Source organism: Bactrocera latifrons, unplaced genomic scaffold (assembly GCF_001853355.1).
Source record: "Bactrocera latifrons isolate USDA-ARS-PBARC rearing strain unplaced genomic scaffold, ASM185335v1 scaffold_22, whole genome shotgun sequence".
Taxonomy (NCBI): domain Eukaryota; kingdom Metazoa; phylum Arthropoda; class Insecta; order Diptera; family Tephritidae; genus Bactrocera; species Bactrocera latifrons.
This window is the reverse complement of record NW_017535741.1, coordinates 155,038-175,315: the sequence shown is the minus strand read 5'-3', so window position 1 is coordinate 175,315 and position 20,278 is coordinate 155,038. Positions and strand designations below refer to the sequence as shown.

Below are 20,278 nucleotides of genomic sequence, written 5' to 3'. Positions count from 1 at the left end.
AAAACGTCGCCCACTTATGGACCAAAAACCATATCTCAGGAACTACTCGACCGATTTCAATGAAATTCGGTATATAATATTTCCTTAACACCCTGATGACATGTATGAAATATGGGTGAAATCGTTTCACAGCCACGCCTTCTTCCAATATAACGCTATATTGAACTCCATCTGATGCCTTCTCTGTATAATATATACATTAGGAACCAATGATGATAGCGGAATAAAACTTTACACAAATAGGGTATTTGAGCTGAGGTATCCCTTGTGGAAAAATTGTCGTGATCGGACTATAACTATAAAGTCTCGCAATAAAGTTGCTAATAACGGAATATATCGTCAGATATATGGTTACATATATCAAAGTGATCAGGGTGACGAGTAGAGTTGAAATCCGAATGTCTGTCTCTCCGTCCGTCCGTCTGTCCGTCCGTCCGTGCAAGCTCTAACTTGAGTAAAAATTGAGATATCTCGATGAAACTTGTCATGCGAGAGTATAAAATGTTGACACCCGAACTTAGCCCTTCCTTACTTATTATACTTTATTTCGATTTGAAGGTTTAAAACACATGCCGTTGGAGACTTACCGGTGGCCGGTTGCGCTTTCATATTAAATTTTACATATAGTTTTTATAAGGAATACACTTTTTAGGGGTATTATACTTTCGGGTAGCCGAAGTCCTTTTTCTTATTAATTTTTTTAGTTTTTGTAATTTTCCTTCTTTCACTTTTCGAAGAAGAAAAAATATTAATATTTACTTTTCATATACTTTCTTAATACCCAGATAATTGCTGACCAAATAATAGTAAATTACCATCGGTGACGGTCGAAATTCAAAATAATTCAGTATTGTTACGAATTTTAAGGAATTTTTATGACAAATTCCACTTAATTCCACAACTGACTACGAAATTCCATAGTTCTTAGAATAAATTTAATTTTGCTAGAGAGTGTTTAATTAATCTTCGAGAGAATCTCCTTGAAAGCAACCCGAATCATTCACATTTATTCCGCAAAAGTATGTTGACTGCCACTTTAGCACTTAAAAGAATGTAAATTCAACGTAAATCATTAGAATAATTTACTCACATTTGCGTACAAACAAGTGCTTGGGAAAAATAAACTGCCAGCGCGAATACCAGACGGTTGACTGAATCCATAAGCTGGAAATTTGTCTGAAAGCGCTCTTTTATGAGTTGGAATGCACTGATATATGTACTATATATATAGTATATACATAGCTATATGCGTATGTCTGTATATGTGGAATACATATGAATAGGTATTTATGCATAATTCGTTTATGAAGTTAATTTTAATTGAAATTACTCATACGCCACGTCCGACAGCCATTTGCAGAATGTCCTGGCAGGGTCTGCATGCTACAGGCAAATATGTGCGTTGCTTCAAAGTAATTGTAATGTAGTTGTGCTTACATGTGTGTGCTTGTGCGTGTGCGTGACTGAATTTTATCACTCTCACGTGCTTGCGTCAAAGTAATATTTTCTCTTGTATTTAATACATTTTGTCACTTGTTGGCCGGCAATTAAACAATACACGCACACAAATTTAATGCGCTCACACACGCGCGTACACAGATACATATGTATGCATATTTACAGACTTATGTGGGCATTAAAATTAAGTACTCCGGTGCGTCAGTGGCGTTAAAAGGCCTCGCAGACAGGTGTGTGCCGCTTGTAATTGCTCGCGATTTTGTGCGCCTTTTATTTGTGTTACTCGGTTAATCGTGCACAATTTTTGTTTTCACGCAAATGTTCCTTTTTTACCTCTTAATTTATATTTTAATGAATTTACGGTTTTGTCGAAAAAATTACTCGAAATTTGAAATTTTTTTTTATTGCCTTTATTTCAAAGACTTAAACGTTTCCATTACAGCAAGGTTCTACAATTGACTGCCCGATGGAATCATATGAAATTGTACAGAGAGAAATTAATCTATTTATTTGTAAAATAGTGTGGTCGGTCCAATATAAGTTATATTTTCGAATAATTGAAATCAGTTAGACAGAAATTGCTTGTCGAATTCTAGACCTCTCGTTATAATATATAATAGTAATTTCTGTTCAAGCAAGATATATCGCTTTTGGATCAACCCGACGACCTAACCACATCTTCGTCAAAATCCTAATAAAGTGTCTACACTAGGAGATTACAAGTAGTAGAATTATGTGTCTGAGGGATACTGAGGCTCATTATAAAAGTCTTCGCTTTTGGAATTCACGAAGAGCACATAGAATCAGCTCTAACCGCATCTCAAAAAAGGGTTTAGTCTTCGAACCACCTACTTCTAAATTTGTTTGACTGTAACGTTCATGGATGATCAAGCTGAGACACCTGAAATCGCACACCTTAAGCCATTCAAGTGAGTTAATAGGAAAATAAGTAAAATGTATAAGCTCATTTGATATGGGCTGAATCTCCATTCAGGAGTTTTCTAGGGCTTATTGATAATAGTCCAAGTGTGACCCTTATCTTGGAGATCAGCTGTGAACCAAATTTTTTTTTTATAATTTGTCTGAGAGTGTTAAGAATTCTTTCTGTAATGGACGGTTCAATAATTAACTTAGTAGCTCCCTTTTGCTATTTCGGGGGTCGCAGGTCCCCATCGCACACCTTTCCGAAAACCAATGGTTTAGTTTGCAGCTGTACGTAAAGAACTTGAAATGCCGTCCCACAGTTTTCTTATACCGAGTTGCTGATTAGTGATCTCAGAGAGCAGGAGTGTAAGTCGAGCAAAAAATCGTTGCAGCTTTGTCAATCCTTCCTTGTGTTCATTATGTATAACAATGTTCGATTCATTACCCAAAATATTAATCGATGTCTCCTCATTTAGTTGCAGCCTGATAAGTACTTCTTCTTAGCCGATTGTTTATTAATAATTTCGTTGATAACTTCGAACTTTCTCTGATCAATCCGAAAACCACATTACTCACAACACTTGAGTGTAAACTCTCTTTGAAAGGGTTCTGTCATTTAGCGTTATGAATAAAGTAGGATACATAAATTGATGTTAGCCGAAACCATTATTTTCTATATAATTTTCTTAACGATATTTGTCGTCTCTTCGCCCCCACGCAAATATTTTTGGCAAAGTAAACATAATTTGCGTCTCGCTAATACTGGTAGGCTTAGTCACGCACTCATTTGTCGGGACTCATACACAGCAGTGGCTTATTACAGCGCACACCTTATTCAAATTTTGTTTACATAATCGGGAACTCGGTGACAACAGCTCCTAAAATAGCAACAAGCGCCTAACGCTAGTCTGGGGAGATGGCTTGTGAAAACGTGCCATTATTTATGCGTAAATTTTCATTTAACCAACGAAACGTATTTTACTTGCAAATAGTAATTAATGTTTTCTCTCATTTCTCGTAGCTAACAACTAAAATTTCGTGAAAATTTTTGCGATATTCCTCACATGTGTGTCTTTGGTTGAGTGTGAAGAACAGCAACAAACTGTCTAGTAACAGTGTTCCTGTTACCGTTAACTAGTTAAGTCCCTTATTCGCAGCGATACACAGACAAATTTATATTTGAGTATTTGCAATATTCCACCTCAGCTCTTTTAATGCAGCCTGCTTTTGCAAATCCTCTGATTATACCCCAATTAAACTCTCATGTCCACTCCATAAAGCGCTGAAATGCATTTGCTGTCGGTGAAAGTTACAACTTGCTGCCGCCACCCCTCTTTAAGAGAAATTGTGTGTGCAGTATGTGCGTTCGATTCAGCCAAGCAGAGAGCAGCTGTGCTAATGGCCTTAGCCGGTAAAACAAACATTACCGTTTGTCGTCCTTGCCGGCCTGTTGTAAACATTCGCATTATCCGTACTGTTATCCTGCTGCTGGCTGCGTTGAACCAATCATAATAGATGAGCTCTTATTTATTTTTACACACACACACACCTATCTTTGTGTTGTGAAATATGAGCTGTTGTAATTTGTACTGTTGCTGATTCCAGGAAAATGGCGCTGCGAGTTGTTTACTTTGTTCCTGCCGATTTCAGGAAGAGCACATTTGCTTTACTTGTAAAGTACAACCACTTCTGCTGCTAAAAACAGCTGTTGTCACATTGAACAATTTCAGGTCACTACTATATAGTAATTACACAAGATCTGAGAAAACTTTATTTATCATAATATCAAATTCTATAAAACACTCGTTATTCCCGTCTTGCTATATGGAGCAGAGGCATGTACGATGAGACGCGATCTTGTATCAAATGAGTAGACGCTACGAGTCTTCAACATTGGCCATTGGGCGAAAAAACTTCAGATCTGAAAGTATTCGAAACAGTACCCGCGGGGGAAGCAGATTAAGAGAGGGACCAGGTGGTAAAGGACCGGGAGCTTGGTTGGAACGGAATTCGTCGCACAAGAAGCATGTGAAGATAAACTCTTCTAGTTTTTTACCAACTAACACTGTTTTTATGAGAGTGCCATTATAAAATTATTTTCAAAATGGCTACAAGGTACCAAACAAGGCATATTTCGAATCATTCTAGTATGCTAAGAGGAAAGCAGGATAGGTTAAGGAAATTACACAAGTGCCTCACTCCTCTGAATAATGTGGTTCCAGAATATACGTGAAAGACTTTGAGTCATTGGAAACTTGTTTGTTCCGAGGGAGTGTGGGTTGGCACTGATTTAGTTGCATATGTCTTTCCCATGCCAAAATTGGTCCATATGATTAGGCAATATTTGTGGACTCAATATCATTACCAATCGTCCAAGTATGATTGGTATATATATATGATTTCAGCAGGTCAATGTTCTATGTTGATAAAACTGCTACGACTGATCAGCTAAAATTCGACAATTGGCCAGGTGTTACCGATAAATCTCCATGAAAGGTGAAATAGTATAAAACTTGATCAAAGGGGTGGACCTCTTAAAGAATCCATATAGCTTAAAAATCCTTTATAGTAAAAACTCTTTACATATTAAAAGCGCCCTGTATTGTAATCGAAGGGAACTACGAAACATGGTCGTTTGGTATCTTTAATTTCAGTTAGAAAACTTGTTGTAGTTAAAAGGTGCACTGTGTGCTTTGCATGTCTAGGATCGTGTGCTAGGCTCGTAAGTTCTATTGTGCATTGTTATTGTTGTCACTGCTATTTACAAAACCAGTGACAAGTGTTCGGCGAGCTTTCCCTCACTGAGTTCTTGCTGTCAGCAGCAATTTTCGTTTTGCAATGTGCTCTTCTATGCCATCACAAACCATATTGATTGTCTGTTTACTTTCAGGTGCAAATGTATGCGTTAGCAGTGTTTATGAAAGCAGTAAACAAACACACACACACGCACAGATGCATACTTATAAGCAAATTTGTATGTTTAAACACTTTTGTTTCCTTCTGTGCCCCACCTCGACTAATAACTGTTGTTAGCTGCTTTGTACCGCTTCTCGCGCATTCGCTTTCGCCTCTCTGATTGTCAACGGCTGTTGAACACCGAGATTTGACACACCATTAAAAGGATATGTAAATATTTGTTGTACGATATTGTTATATTTTCTGAACTTTTTTGTTTGTTTTATTATTGTTGTTGTTTTGTGTTGAAGCGCCAAATATTCATTGAGTTCTGGCAGATTTTTGTTTGCTTAGCAGCTGCCAAATGGAATGCATATGTTGTTGCTTTTAGTTGTTTTGCCAGCTGAATCGGCTGCGTTGTGCCAGAGTGGTGGGGCGTATGAGTAACCTCTTGTTTGGTGCAAGTAAATATGAGCACTTACATGTGTTAATAGGCCAAATGGAAGAAGTGCACTTAGAATAGTATTAGAATAATACGGCACAACAACTTTTCGTGAAAAGAGATTTGCACTTTGTTAAGAGTTATTGCAAGATGAACATGATCCTCAAAAAAGATCGTTCATTATATGCTCAGCTGTTCCCAAATTTGATTAAAAGAAGAAAACTTATATTAGTTGATTACTATCTAAGCTGGCAAATTCTAGTTGAGCTTCTGTTCAAAGTCGTGTAATATTTTATTTCATCTTTTATGAACTGTAGGCTTAGATTAGTTTTAGGAATCCCACCTGTGGTGCTAAGCCAGAAAATTCCACCAATCACACCAGTATTCTGAAGTCAGAAAATCCCTTTAGTATGATAACTGAAGCTTTGAGATTTAAAGTTTCTTAGGCTTGTTCTTGTATCATGCCTTCTGGCTCCAAAATCTTCGAATACTAACAACCATACTGTATAGATGCGTTAGTGATGAGTTATGATATGATGAGTTTAAACATATAGAAGGCGGACGCTTTACTGTACTATAACTAAGACTTAAATGTTACTGTGTCTTACAAACTCATCAGCATTAAAAGCCCTGAGATTAGATTGCGAATAGATGCCTTTCACCGGATAATAAACCGATCAAGAAACTTTCTGAACTTATTTAAACCCACGATCAGAGAGCGCAAGGCTAGTAATGCGGTCCAGCTATCGGGGTGACCAGCAAGTGTTATGTAATTGTAGAGATCTGCTTAGAATTTTTTGTTGAAGGAATTCATTTTTACTCTAACCTGCTGCAATCTCTCAATAAACTTACTGTTTCCATGGGTTTTGTTCATAAAGCTTCTGGTGCTAGGCGATAGAAGTGGTGAGAATCTAGGTCGGAGTTGCACTAGAATGACCCGTATATTGTCGGTATTCCTAGTAGATATATAGTGCTGGATATGGGATACCTAACTTTCTTACAAAGGGTTAGCGATAAAGCTTTTCAATTTATGCTGGATTAATGTTGTGCTACGGAGGTAAATGCCTTTTGGTTTCTAGTCCTTAGGCGGAAAAATGTCATGTGCAGTGTTGTTTAACCGCTGTGCTACTATGTTTTGTAGGGAGTTGATAAGAAGATGCCAATATATCCTATAAAAATGAGGTTAAAGAAGAGGAGTACTAATCGCAACGAGAGCTTTAGTGTTCCAACACACTCGTATACATATATAGTGTTAGATTAACATGGAAATATATTTGGGCAAGTTACATGAGAGCTGATATTCAGATAATTTTGTACAGATGTTGTTGAACAAACAATACTTCGTATGCAGATCTGATTGTGCAGAGTACTGACTTGGATCGGCGATGAATGTTATTTTTTTAGATTGTGCACCCCAAGGTCCATGGGCTTCTGCTGCCACAGCTTCAATGGAGTTAGAACCAGTTTTAGGTCCGTCGGATATACAGGTTTTACGAACGAGAACGACATGATTTAATAAAATATTCAAATTTGGTCAGAATGGGTACTAAGCACTGCACAAACATTTCTAAAGAACATGGCCGCCACGAGCTGTTAAATAACGTCCTCCCTATTGGCAGACTGTATATTGCTTGAATAAGTTTAAGCGAAAGATTCAAGAGCTGACATTTTATCCAGAAAAAACATTGGTTTAGTGTGGTTTGTGGCCAGTTAAATCATCAGTACATATTTCATCAAAAATGAAGCCGGTGAGAACGTAGCCGTCAATGGCGACCATTATCGCGCCATGATAGCCGACTATTTGATGTCTGAAATTGAGGCTCGGGATCTTGGCGCGTTTGGTTTCAACAAGACGGCGACACTTCCCGTACATCGCATCAATCAATAGTTTCATTAGATTAATTTTGCGGCGGTCGATTTTCGGCAAAGATCGTGTGATATCACATAGTTAGACTTTTTCCTGTGAGGATATGTGAAGTCTATGCAGACAATCACGCTACGATTCTAGCCTCGGAGAAAGACATCACGCGTGTCATTCGCAAGTTACCAGTCGAAATGCGCCCACCATTTGCAAGAGATAATCTTCAAAAAGAAAAAAATGCCGCGGAATGAAAAAAATTCAGTTCAATACCTAAGCTTAAAGTTGGCTATTGAGTGAAAAGGCTTTTTGATACTAAACCGTCGAATACATTATTTTTACTGTTATAATTGCTAAAATATATATTGCTAAAATATTCCTACGTTTTTATAAGAACAACCGACATTTAATTAACTAACATAAGCATTTAAGCTTAATCGAAACTACTAAAAGCGATGAACTGTACTTGTTTACTGACCTTTAAGCTTCGAAGTTACATACTGCAAACACCGATAAATAAATACTGGCATACCCTGGCGTTCTTTTAGGTACCAAAAACTACTTTGCGAAGTATTTGATTCAAAAACATTTGCTCAAGTTCAAAAAGCGCTTTTCTTGCGTACGTGACATAGCAGCTAATTACCAGCTTGTTTGCCATCAAGTGGCCTTAATTAACATTTTTAATTATGCAAAAGGTACTTCGCTCGTAAGAAAGTATGAAAATTGCAAATTTATGAAACGATAACCACAGCAAGGCAACTAAGGCAAAAGGGCGTCTGGCAGGCCATCAAACAGCAGCGCTCAAAGTGACGTATCAAAGTGCAAAGCTAGTTCCAAACGACAGTTAATATTTCGTAAAGCATAGTTACAAAATCCACCGAAGAAAGGTTTTCAATATGGCAATTTACCACACACACGCACACACGCTTATATGATATATACACAAGGGCTGCCAAAGACTTGGAATTTAACCAGTTTGTTGCATATTAATTAGTTTATACATATTAAAGTGAGCGTGAAAAGTGAATTGTTTAGACGCGCCTGTGGATATGCAACGTTCCTTTCAAATACTACAATGCATAGACGCAGGAGTGTGTCTGTGTTTGTGTCTGACACAAGCAGCGTTCTCATATCTCTGCTCTTTCGCTATATTATGTCAAGTTCATTAGTTTTGCAACGGCACACACACACACACATTATGCACTTCCGCGCATCCTTCCTGGCTGGCTTCCTTCCCGCCATCGCCACCACACTCCACTGCACTCCGCTCCACGGAATTGAGCTCAACTCGCTGAAGTTCAGTCTGCAGTTGGCGCCGCTTTTCTCAGGGTGTTCGTAATCGTGTTTGATGTGCGCCTTTTGTAATTTATGCTCGCCTGGGGAAATTAAAATAAATTAAATCTTTTTTGTGGTCTTCATTGACACTGACACTGATCAGTTATGCGGCGCACTTTAACTCCTTACAAGGCCATTGTGGGTGGCCAGGAGAGCGTATTATTCGGAAGGTCAGTGATGGCGCATTATTTTACATATTTTTTTGCAGTTTTGTGGCTATAACTGTAAATTGACTGTGGTTAACTGCTAACAATGTAAATTGTGTGAATTTTTATGCGACAGGCCGCTTAAATGCCAAAAATTGGCCTTTTAATTAAATAAAATTGTGGTAAAAAATGTTCGTCTTATTTCTGTAGAAGAGTAACAGGGAGCCATGGTCAAAAGATGGGGACCCTCACCAAAGGTAGTCCTTTTTTTTACTAAAAAGTTGGCTAGTGTTTAATAAGCTACTCTCATCAGCATGTGGTACACTACGTAAGACGCTGGATATAACCGCGAATACAGCCCTCAGACACACATAATCTGGGTACTTAAATAGTTTCAAGCCTTGACACTCTGAAATCTTGGTCGCTACATATAACAATGGTTGTCTCCCCTCTGCATTTAGGGAGGTATGGAGGAAGGCTTCGCTGAAGTAGAGGTATGGAAAACTTTTTCACGAATATCGGGAACTTTTCCACAGCTCAAGTTTTAGGCTGCCATAGAAGTAGCAGTAGATCTACAGCTTCGGAGCGCACTATCCTTCAGAGTAATGAGTATCCACAAGGATAGTACCGCGGCGATATTAGGCTTGAATTCTCTGATAGTGCTCTCAAAACTAGTGAAATGATTTCTAGAATTTTTATCTCTAGTATCGAGTTATTTCATGATTAGACTAGTTTGGGTGCCCGACCGCAGAAGTTAATGCAATACTGATGACCTTGCTAAAGCAGACACTTCAGTATCAGTAATCAATGATGCAATCTCAACACTTCCTCCTTGAATTGATTTCGATCGTTCAGTTTGTATGGTAGATATTTTCTATAGTGGTACGACATTGGCGTTTCCGAATATTATTAGTTTTTAAGAAAGAAAAGCCGTTGGAATAGGGGTACAGTGAGATTTTTCACAGATGGATCGAAGTTAAGAGGGAGATTAGCGATGATGCCTTCTGCCGGCAGCTCTCCTTTTATTACAGTTTTAGGCTAATAAGCCACTGTAGCGCCTTACAAGCGGAGGTGACTGCAATCAAGTTAACAATAGATGTACTGCTCCGAGGCGTAGCTTCCTTTAGAGGGATGTGTATTAACCTCCATATATGAGCGGCTCAAAACTAGTCAATGAGTGCATGACCTCATTAGCAAAACTTCAAGCCTATTCCATATTATAATTAAATGGATTTTCAGTCACAAAATAAAGGGAAACTGGCTGCTTAGGCCTTCGTCCCGATTCCCTAATTTTTATCCTCTTACGTTCTGCCGTTGGGCCTTCCCATGAACTCGGCAAGCCCTTGAACTAGTGCGATTGTGTCAACCTTCTTGTCAGTTTGAACCGTAAAAGGTCCTACAAACTTCTTTCTCGTATCAAAGCCAATTTCGCCGCAAATGTAGTTGTTCTGACTGGACACTGTCCAATAGGTTCACACAAGTTGCAGCTAATATTTTGTGACAAAATTGTATGGAGGAACTAATTCTTGCATCAAATTTGGTATTGATCACTGATTTTTAAGGCAGAATAAAAGTGTTAGAGAGTTTGCTAAAATATTTCATTGCGCCTTAGGATAGGCAACAGTTTTTGGTATTTACTTTGTTTTGAGGTTTCAATAATTTCCTACGTATAATAATTGAAAAGGTTTATATACCATATAAGCTACATTTCATACATTAGGGATAACAAATCTTTAATAAATAAATAGTAAAAGTAATGAAATTTGAACAAACTTTGTGCATTAAGATTACTTTCAAAAGTTATTATTTTAAAACCCTCAGAACAAGAACAAAGCTCTGGCTTAATTTTACCAAAAAGGCTAAGCAGCACTTATGTATGCCCAAGCAACAATAACAACAAGTGCAATTATGTGTTTTGTGCAGCAGAGGGACTCAAACAACAGCGAGTCGTGCAACAGCCCTTTGTTTTGATGAAAAGCAAGCAGCAGCGATGTCGGCAGCGCCGCCACAATAGCCAAGGCACAACTACCGACCAATAGCCAAGAGTAGTCAAGCAGCAAGTGGTTACCAGCGACCAGCTTTTAGTGAGCGTAAATCGAGCAACAATAAAAGTGCGGCAATCGAGGGCCGGAGAGGTGCTGGCCGCGCTGGGTTCTGGTCTATGCAAACAATGCGAGCCACTAAATGACACGAAAAGGATAAACACAAAGCAAAGGCACACACACACGGCCAAATATACAAAGGGAAAGTAACAAATAATAATAAAAATGGCCACAAAAGAGTCAAATATGTATATACATACATGCATATAATATTCATATGTGTAGCTCGGTATGTATGTCAGTTTATTTACACTAAAAGCGATCATTAAAGGTTGCTTGTGAAAAGCGAATGAATTTATGGCAAACCCGGTCAAAAAAAAACTGCTCAAAAAATAGCTGTATAAACACAGTGTTGCTTTCTTTTGCTGGCCGTTGGCTTGTGGCAACACATTGTTGTGCTGTCACATATTTTATTGCTTTGACTACTGTTACTTGTGCGCCACGAAATGTGTATCAATCAAAGTTAGTCAATGAACCGGAATGGCATGTGCCTGAAAGTGGGCTTCGTAATATATGTGCCTGTGTGGGGGAGTGTTAGAGATATGACACGTTCACAAAGTTTTAGGTTGAATTAGTATTTTCAAAGCTAGGTAGGGAAACTAATGTTTTGGTATTGTAAAAGTTTATCACCGAATTAACGAAAGCCATCATCTTATACTTTGATTCTCGCAATCCACTCTCAATACTATTTTTTCTTATTATGGATATATCCACAAATTATACGAATATGATTATGACGTAATATATTTTTCTTTCAAAAACCTTTCCTTCTATACGAAGTCCTTCCATGTATTCAAAATATGTGTTACACTTTTAAGTTAGAATCTTTATTATTCTGGAAATTCTGATTACCAAAACGACCGCGACGTCAAAAAGTTCGCTAAACTCTAGAAACAAATTTACCTGCCTTCGTTCTGAATCTTTGTAGAAAACATATTATGTAAGCAACGGTGTTGCTATTTACTGAAGTAAGAACAGGTATAAGATTACATTCTGAAATAAATAATAATTATATCAAAGTTCTGCTGATTACCAAGACATCGAAAAATATGTATATATGTATATGGTATACCACATTTACTTCAGTATGCAGTAACATTTGGCGGTATGCTTATAAAAAAAGTTGGCTTCTTTCGTTTGTGATGTGCTGAACACAATGATCGCGACAGACTGCAAACGACATCTGTCAAATATCCAAATACACACGTTCTTACGGACACAGTTATTTTGACAGCTGCACGACTACACGACTGCAGGTCGACAATTTTTGCTCTCGCTAACTTCAATATATTTTTATATTTGTTAACGACAGTAGGACGACAGAAGAGAGATGAGGTAGAATGGTGATGCCACTAATATGTAAAATGTAAAATTATTCAAAGCTCTAACAAATCTGACGTTATTTTTCAAATAAAAGCATAAAATAGCTCGGTTAAATAATTTGTAATAAGAATTGACAATTTAAAACAAATAAATTTACCTATTTACTTATTTTTTGTATAAAAAATTTCACTTTGAACAAAAATAAAAATTTCATTGAAGTGCAAGGTATTAGTATGGCCACAACAAAATTGTGTACATGCAAAATGGACAACTGCGTTGTTTTGTGTACATGCCGGCCATTGTTATGTCGCTGCCTTCTCACAAATGTTCATGTAGAAGGATTCACAACGCCATTTTCAGTTCACTGTCGTGCTGCTGCAGTCTGTCGCGCTCATTGTGTTCAGCACATGACGCATTTTAACCCACCGGATTGCCACTTTTCCTCACGCACTCTAACCCCGGTTTAACTTATGCAAGTCAATAAAAAAATAAAGAACTAAATCCATGCACAACAGTTGTAAAAGGAAATCACTGCGTGTAAAGAAGAACAAAGCAAATACCAGTGTCTTGAGACGCGGGAATGAGAGGCACGCTAGACTTTTTGCGACTCCATGCAAACACGTGAACTTACAGTGACCGCATACTATTCAAATGAGGACCAAAGTAATGGTAATTCCAAGTTTATTCTTGCACTTTTATGTGAGCTACATTGACCCGCGGCACTTGGTCGCGTCACAACAAACGACGTAAATGCCACAGCAATAAGAAACTCCAGTGCATTCTTTTTTAACTATAAATCAGCAATGACAGCGTAGGCTCACAAACATTGCGCTCAACGACGCGCCATCAAAGTAATCGTTGAATATTTTAGTTAATCGGTGAGTTCACAAAGCTTTCAAGTAAGTGAGGCGGCGCAATTAAAGAAAGTGCACTGCTTTATTGACAATGCGTAATATGAAGTTTCCCTTTATGGAGCCTAGTCATACTGCGTGAGCCAAGGTTTTGGTAATTTTAAAGTGGTTGCCTTTCGACTTTTGGCGATAGAATACAACTAAATCTAGCAAGTCATGTCATAAAATTAAGGTTGGACTAATATAATTTGGGTCGATATGAACTACTGATCGCCGTCTAGAAACATTTTTCTTCAACAAACGATTGTAAAAACAATTTCTTTAGTATAAAATTATTTAATAATATCTAGCAGAAATATTAAATTGATAGCTGAAGAGGAGTAGAGAGTAATGTCAAATAATGTCTGCAGATTTTCGTTCCAGGAAGCTTTGAGTATGATGAGTGTGAGGCTTTGTTTTCATAAAATGTAATACTGTACGTATGAATAATTAATGTTAGGTTAGGTTTATCTGGTAGGCCAATAAACCACTTTTGTTCCTTTGCGATACCGGATGGAGTTCAGTTTAATGGTCCAACAGGAGTGTTCATACTTTAGGATGCCTACGCATGGCGCGAATTTCAACATTTTCTGCGGCCTCACTATCGATATCTCCTCCAGTGTATCATACTGTGCGGATACAGCGTAGTCTTCCCGATGTGGGAAAATTGCACAAGAGATGCTCCATTGTTTCCCTGGTGTCCTGCTCTAAACAGTTCCTGCAGTCTTCTCGACTTGTCAGCCCCATGCTGCAGACAGACAGTTAGTATTCCGATCATGTTTCTACAGTCCTTTCTGTCCAAATCGTAGTGTACACAATACATACGTGCCCCAAATTCGTGAAGGAACATATTAATTTAGTCAAGACTTTAACTGCATTTATTGCTCTCAGAATTAATAATTGAAATCAATTTTGCCCGCCGAATAATTACTCAGGCATTTTCGACGTCTTTTTCGGTTGGCGGTTCTAAAAAGAACCTTGTACTGAACGAAACTGGTATAAGTGGAGTCATTCGCAAAGATATTATTTAAAGACCGGACCGCTTCAGCTTAAAACGACCCATTTGGGCTATGTATGGATTGTTAACTTGTTGGGATGAGGGTGCTCACTAAGTACAATTATCTTGAGAGCGATGCCGGTGACAGCTTAGATATGATCTCTCAAATCGGTAAGGTCGAAGGTGTATACCGAAGTCAAAACAATGCACATAACACAATCCTTCTAGAAGGGTGGTCGTAGCGTCTGTTCTGCTATATCGGGGTTCGCGTGATAAACGTGTATGGTTTTATGGCAGGTTCGTAGGCCAAGGCAGCAGCCCTACCACCGAACTAAGAAACTTAAAATAATCATAATTATGATCTTAATAGAAATAAATATTATGGCGGAGAAGAACTTACAAAAAAGGGGACCAGTAAATCTGCGCCGATAACCGGGAGATAAGGTGCCTTAATATCGTATATAAGGCCTTATCGAGGTTGGTGTGAGACTGAAGCTTAAAGAACTGATTTCACCTTTTCAGTTTTGCTTTAGACCTGAAAAATCTACTGTCGACCACATTTTCACCTGCCATTCGCCTAAACTTTGAAACGACCCAAGACTAGAAAATCGACACACCACCTCTTCGTCGATTTTAAAGACACCTTCAATAGCCAGAAAAGGAACTGGCTCTTTGTCACTATATCACAATTTGGTATCCCCGCAAAACTAATACCGTTAAGATCGGGAAGGACCTCTCCGAGCTGTTCGGTACCAAGCGAGGTTTCAGAGAGACTGAAGAAAATAATACGAGCTGCAGAGCTAAATAGAGAGGTTACAATCTTTTATAAGAGAGTATCATATCGACTTTTTGCAAAATGGATAATGCAGCGAAGCAACTGGGTCTAGTGGTGAACGAGAGCATGACGAAATATCTTCTGTCATCGAACAAGCAGCAAACGCGACCTGGCTTGCCCGTCTCTATTGACAGTAATAACTTCGAAGCCGTAGATAATTTCGCCTATCTTGGAAGCAGTATTAACTGCAAAAACAATGTTAGCCTTGAAATCCAACACAGAATAACTCTTACCAACAGGGGCCACTTTAGACTGAGTAGGCAAGTAAAATCTTCTCCGAACGAATAAAGATCAAACTATACAAGTCTACCCTACGAGTGTTCGAGAGAAAATTTTTGCGGAAGATTTGTACATTGGCAACGGTGAGTACCACTGTCAGTGGAAGAATGAGCTGTACGAGATATAAAAGGTGACATTGACATAGTTAAGCAAATCAAGAGACAGCTGCTGCGCTGGCTAGGACATGTTGTCCCGATGGAAGAGAACACTCCAGCTTTGAAAGTTTTAGATCCAGTACCCGCTGGTGGAAGCAGAAGAAGAGGCAGACTTTCACTGCGTTGAAGGGATCAAATGGAGAAGACTCTGGCTGGTATCTCGAATTGGCGGCAAATAGTGAAAAGAAGAAGCGAAGATAGTAAAGAAGAAGAATAATAGAAATAGAGACAGGACGAGCTAAGTGGACTTAGACGTATACGTCTGCATAGACGCTAACTAGCACCTCAGCTTTTGAGATACCTATCCCATGTCAAATTTCTGCTTAACATAAATCTTAAAGAATGTCCCGATAATGGTGTCAAGTTGAGAGCCAGGTTGGTAAAACAGCTTTACCTACATCATTCATTTAAACAATCTTTAGCAATTAGCTATTTTAAGGTTATATTCATTTAAAATTGCATATTAGCCATTGAAAGCATGTGCCACAATAGACCACAAGGAGTTTTTGTTGCATGAAAGCAACACAGCTAGTCCGTGGTGGCCGCCACATGATTACCAACTCAAATGTTTCAAAAGTGCTCATATTTTTTGTTGCACTGAACACTACTCGAGCGAGTACTTTTGCCAACTGGCGAATACAGATGAAATAAACTAATTTTGATTAGCGTTAAAATATGTGACAAACGTGCTGGGAATTCCGAGCGATGTGGCAAGTATGGCAGCAGCGCCCGAACACAAACAAAGTGTGCAACGGGTGAACGCTATGTGATTGCCAGAGAATCGCACGAATACTGTTTACCAGCACTGACACTGTTTACCTTTTATTTGCGCAAATACCGTTACCTTTGCGGCAAGTTACCAGTGAATCGTAGCGTTTATTTGCCCTGAGCTGAACGACTGTGAAATGCCAATAAGCCGCCACAAAGGCCAAAGGAGACGAGGAGTTTTCGGTTGAACGAATTGGTTGGTGGCAAGTTCCCAGCCACACACACACACACACATCCATGGATACGGGTACATTTAAAATGCAGCAATGTTGCATTTTCGTTTTGGTTTTGCACTCGGTTTTGTAGGAGTGCAATTGCCAGTATGAGTATGTGAGTGTGTGGATGGGTGTGTTTCTACTCTCTGGTCCTCATGTCCAGAACTTTTTGTAACTAGCATAAAATGCCGGCATTGCAACTGAAACTGATCACGTTTTAATATTTTATCCTTAAGTGTGTGTTAGCGTGCGTCACTTCATAAATGGGAGTTGCCATGTTTGTGTGTTTGTTTGTTAATAATAAATTAGTGCATTTGAAATAGGCGAATTTACCGTACACACAGCGGTTTGCTACATGCTCATTAAGTTATTCAGTTGTTGTGTTGCCCGGAAAGCGAATGGAGATTACTAAAAAGAGCAACCGGTTAGGGAGCTTAAGTTTGTTTGGATTTAGACAGGAAATACGCTAGAATATAAACCAGTTGAGTATTGCAACTTGGTAGATATGCATTAATTGTGAGGTTGCAATGATCTTGAAAATTAGGCAGAATTAATCCGCTAAGAAAACCTAGTCGTTATCGGATGGTTATTTCGATGCTAGCTCTCTGTGTGCAATCTCTTTCTTTACATGTATAGTAGCCATGACATAGTTACCGATATGAATGAAATAGAGTATTCGGTTAAGAGCTTAGGGCAGTGTAAAACCTTAAAAAAGCCTGATTTCGATCATTTATTCTGGATCGAAGAAAATATCGTTCTTTTCTTTATCTGCCTTTGATGGCATTTACTTGTGAGTATAAGAAATGTTAATAAGCATTTATGGTGACTAAGAGCCAATTTTTGGAAGAAACTCCTTCTATATAACCGTGATTGTAGGAAATCTTGTTATCTAAAGCAAAATAAAAATAAACAATTTTGGACACTTTCCGAAGATACCAAGTGTTGTTTAGTTATTGAAGAGATCCTATTGAGAATAGTTCTAAAATATGAAAAAACTGTCAAATATGGCAATTCCAAGTTTGCTAATTAATTGATTGGTAAGCACAGACTTAAATTACGATATATATTTCTTTTTTATGGAAGATATTCAGACTACTCAAAATCAAAGATTGGTAAAATATTGTTTGGCACGTTCAGAAGCATTTCTTTACAAAAGAAACAAATGAATATATAAAGGCGTGTGTGTACCCGCATTAGTTGACACGAAAGCGTGAGGTTACATTGTAAGTGTTGCCAATCTTTTTAAACTGCAGGTTAAGTTTACTCGATTTGTTACTCTCTAAAACTTAGCGTATCGAAGCTAGTTAAGAATAATATGAGTCCTCAACTGCTAGATTGAATAGAAAAGCTTGCATTTCATACTATAGGTGTCTTGTTATGATGTTATTTTTAGCAGCCACAATTTAGAACTTCTCCACAATTTTTTTCTGTCCCAATATAAAACTTTCGAAAAATCTATTTTTTTGTTGCATTATCGGATAGTATATACTGTACTAAACATTGTCTCAAATGTTGAAATAGAAATACAGACAGCGAACAGAATGGGGAATGGTGCGACTTCAATCTTTAAACGAGTTTTTCTCAGAATGGTGTTTTTCAAAACAGTCTCCACTCTCAAAGGAAGAGTTTTAGCGCCATTCTCTATAGCGCTATGGAAACTTTTTTATCTTGAAATCTTCCTATTTTTCCTACGAAAAGCTGTCGAAAAAGGGTCAAATTCGATAGTTTTTATTCAAACCGCCGCAAGGGATCCAAGCAGCATGCACCTCGGCTCTCAAGGCTATTCCGGACAATGCCTTCCGTGAAGCCTTCAATGCTTGGAAATCGCTATGGCAGCGCTGAATCGACGCCGAAGGAGACTACATATATTGAAAGTTTGTCAGGAATTATAACGTTTGGTTCAATACATTTTTTAAATCGACTCAGACCCATTACTTTCCGGGCAAACCCTGTATACAGTTTTGTGCAAAAACGTCATCTCAATTATATTAATATAACTCACATGCTGACCGATATACTATGAAAAAGCCACTCGGAATCTCTGTCAGATTTATAATTGAATTGAGAAAAAGTTCTTTCCGGATAATAGTATGTCTGTGTGTCAAAAAGGGTTGAATCGGATCTACACTTCCCCCATATACCTAATATAAAGACTTCAGAACTTCCATTATGCTGCAAATATCGGCCAATATTAAAATTATCTCAATGAAAATTACACAACATATTTTGCTCATAGCAGTATATCTTTGTACCTAAAATAGACATATTTGGTCGAAAACTTGACCTACCCCTCATATAAGTATTACCCAAATTTCCGAACATCCGATTATATGTGATGTACCTCAATGAAACATAGTATATAGAATATATTTATATATAAAATTGTTTGTATTCCGATCCTCTGGCTGACGTTTTACATTTTAAGGGATTTCCCTGCCTTTGATTCGTACAAGTTGCAAGAGTATAAAATTTTCGGTGGCACCCTAACTTTCTTACCTGTTTTTTTTTTTTTTTTTTTTTTTTCTTTTAAAAAAATTTTAATATTTAATAATTCACACAATAAGGAGATGTTTAAATAATGCTCATGTCAATTTGCAGTAATTGAGATGACCGTTTTTAAGTGTTGTACTGTAAGGAAAACCCGGTTTAGTTCCNCATCGTTTTGAAATTTTGCAAACGTCATTTTCTTTTCAAAAACTTGCTCATTTGTCGGAGCTGCCGACATCGGATAACATATAGCTGCCATACAATCTGAACTATCGGAATCAAGTTCTTGTATGGAAAACTTTCACATTTGAGGTGGTATCTTCACCAAAATTGCATGGATTACTGCTTAAGGTAATAATATAATCTCCGAAAAAATTGTTCAGATCAGATTACTATAGCATATAGCTTCCATACAAACTGAACACATAGTTACTGAAAGAAATTCATCTCTTAAATGTATATTGGCTTCGTTGAAGCCAAAGTTAATGATTTTTCTTGTTTTGAATGTCTAAACCATCGAAATATAATAAAAAATAGACTACAACAGTCCCTTAAAATTAATCCGCACTAAAAGCTTACCATTTATAACTAAACATAATTTTTATACTCTCGCAACAATAGCAACAAGATGTGTATAAGAGACAGCTCACATAGTTTTTGCTAGAAGATAATTGATTTTACTGCTATTTTTTATTTTTTTTTTTAATTTTTTACTTTTAAAAAAATTTTAATATTTAATAATTCACACAATAAGGAGATGTTTAAATAATGCTCATGTCAATTTGCAGTAATTGAGATGACCGTTTTTAAGTGTTGTACTGTAAGGAAAACCCGGTTTAGTTCCCATGATGCTAAAACGACTATAGAATTTCGAAAAAAAAAATTTTCATGGATATATACTGAACAGGGTATATTAAGGTTGTCACGAAGTTTGTAACGCTCAGAAGGAAGCGTCGGAGACCCCATACATATATATATTTATAATGATCAGTATGTTGAGCTGAGTCGATTTATCCGTCTGTCCGTCTGTCCGTCTGTCTGTATATATACAAACCAGTCCCTCAGTTTTTAAGACATCGTTTTGAAATTTTGCAAACGTCATTTTCTTTTCAAAAACTTGCTCATTTGTCGGAGCTGCCGACATCGGATAACATATAGCTGCCATACAA

The 20,278-nt window shown here is 37.7% G+C and overlaps 1 protein-coding gene across 1 annotated transcript in view; it reads right to left on the bottom strand.

Moving 5' to 3' along the window:
• Positions 1–20,278, bottom strand: part of LOC108968524 (uncharacterized protein YBL113C) — an 89,734-nt gene that overhangs the window by 55,420 nt on the left and 14,036 nt on the right. The gene's annotated exons all lie outside the window — the stretch shown is intronic.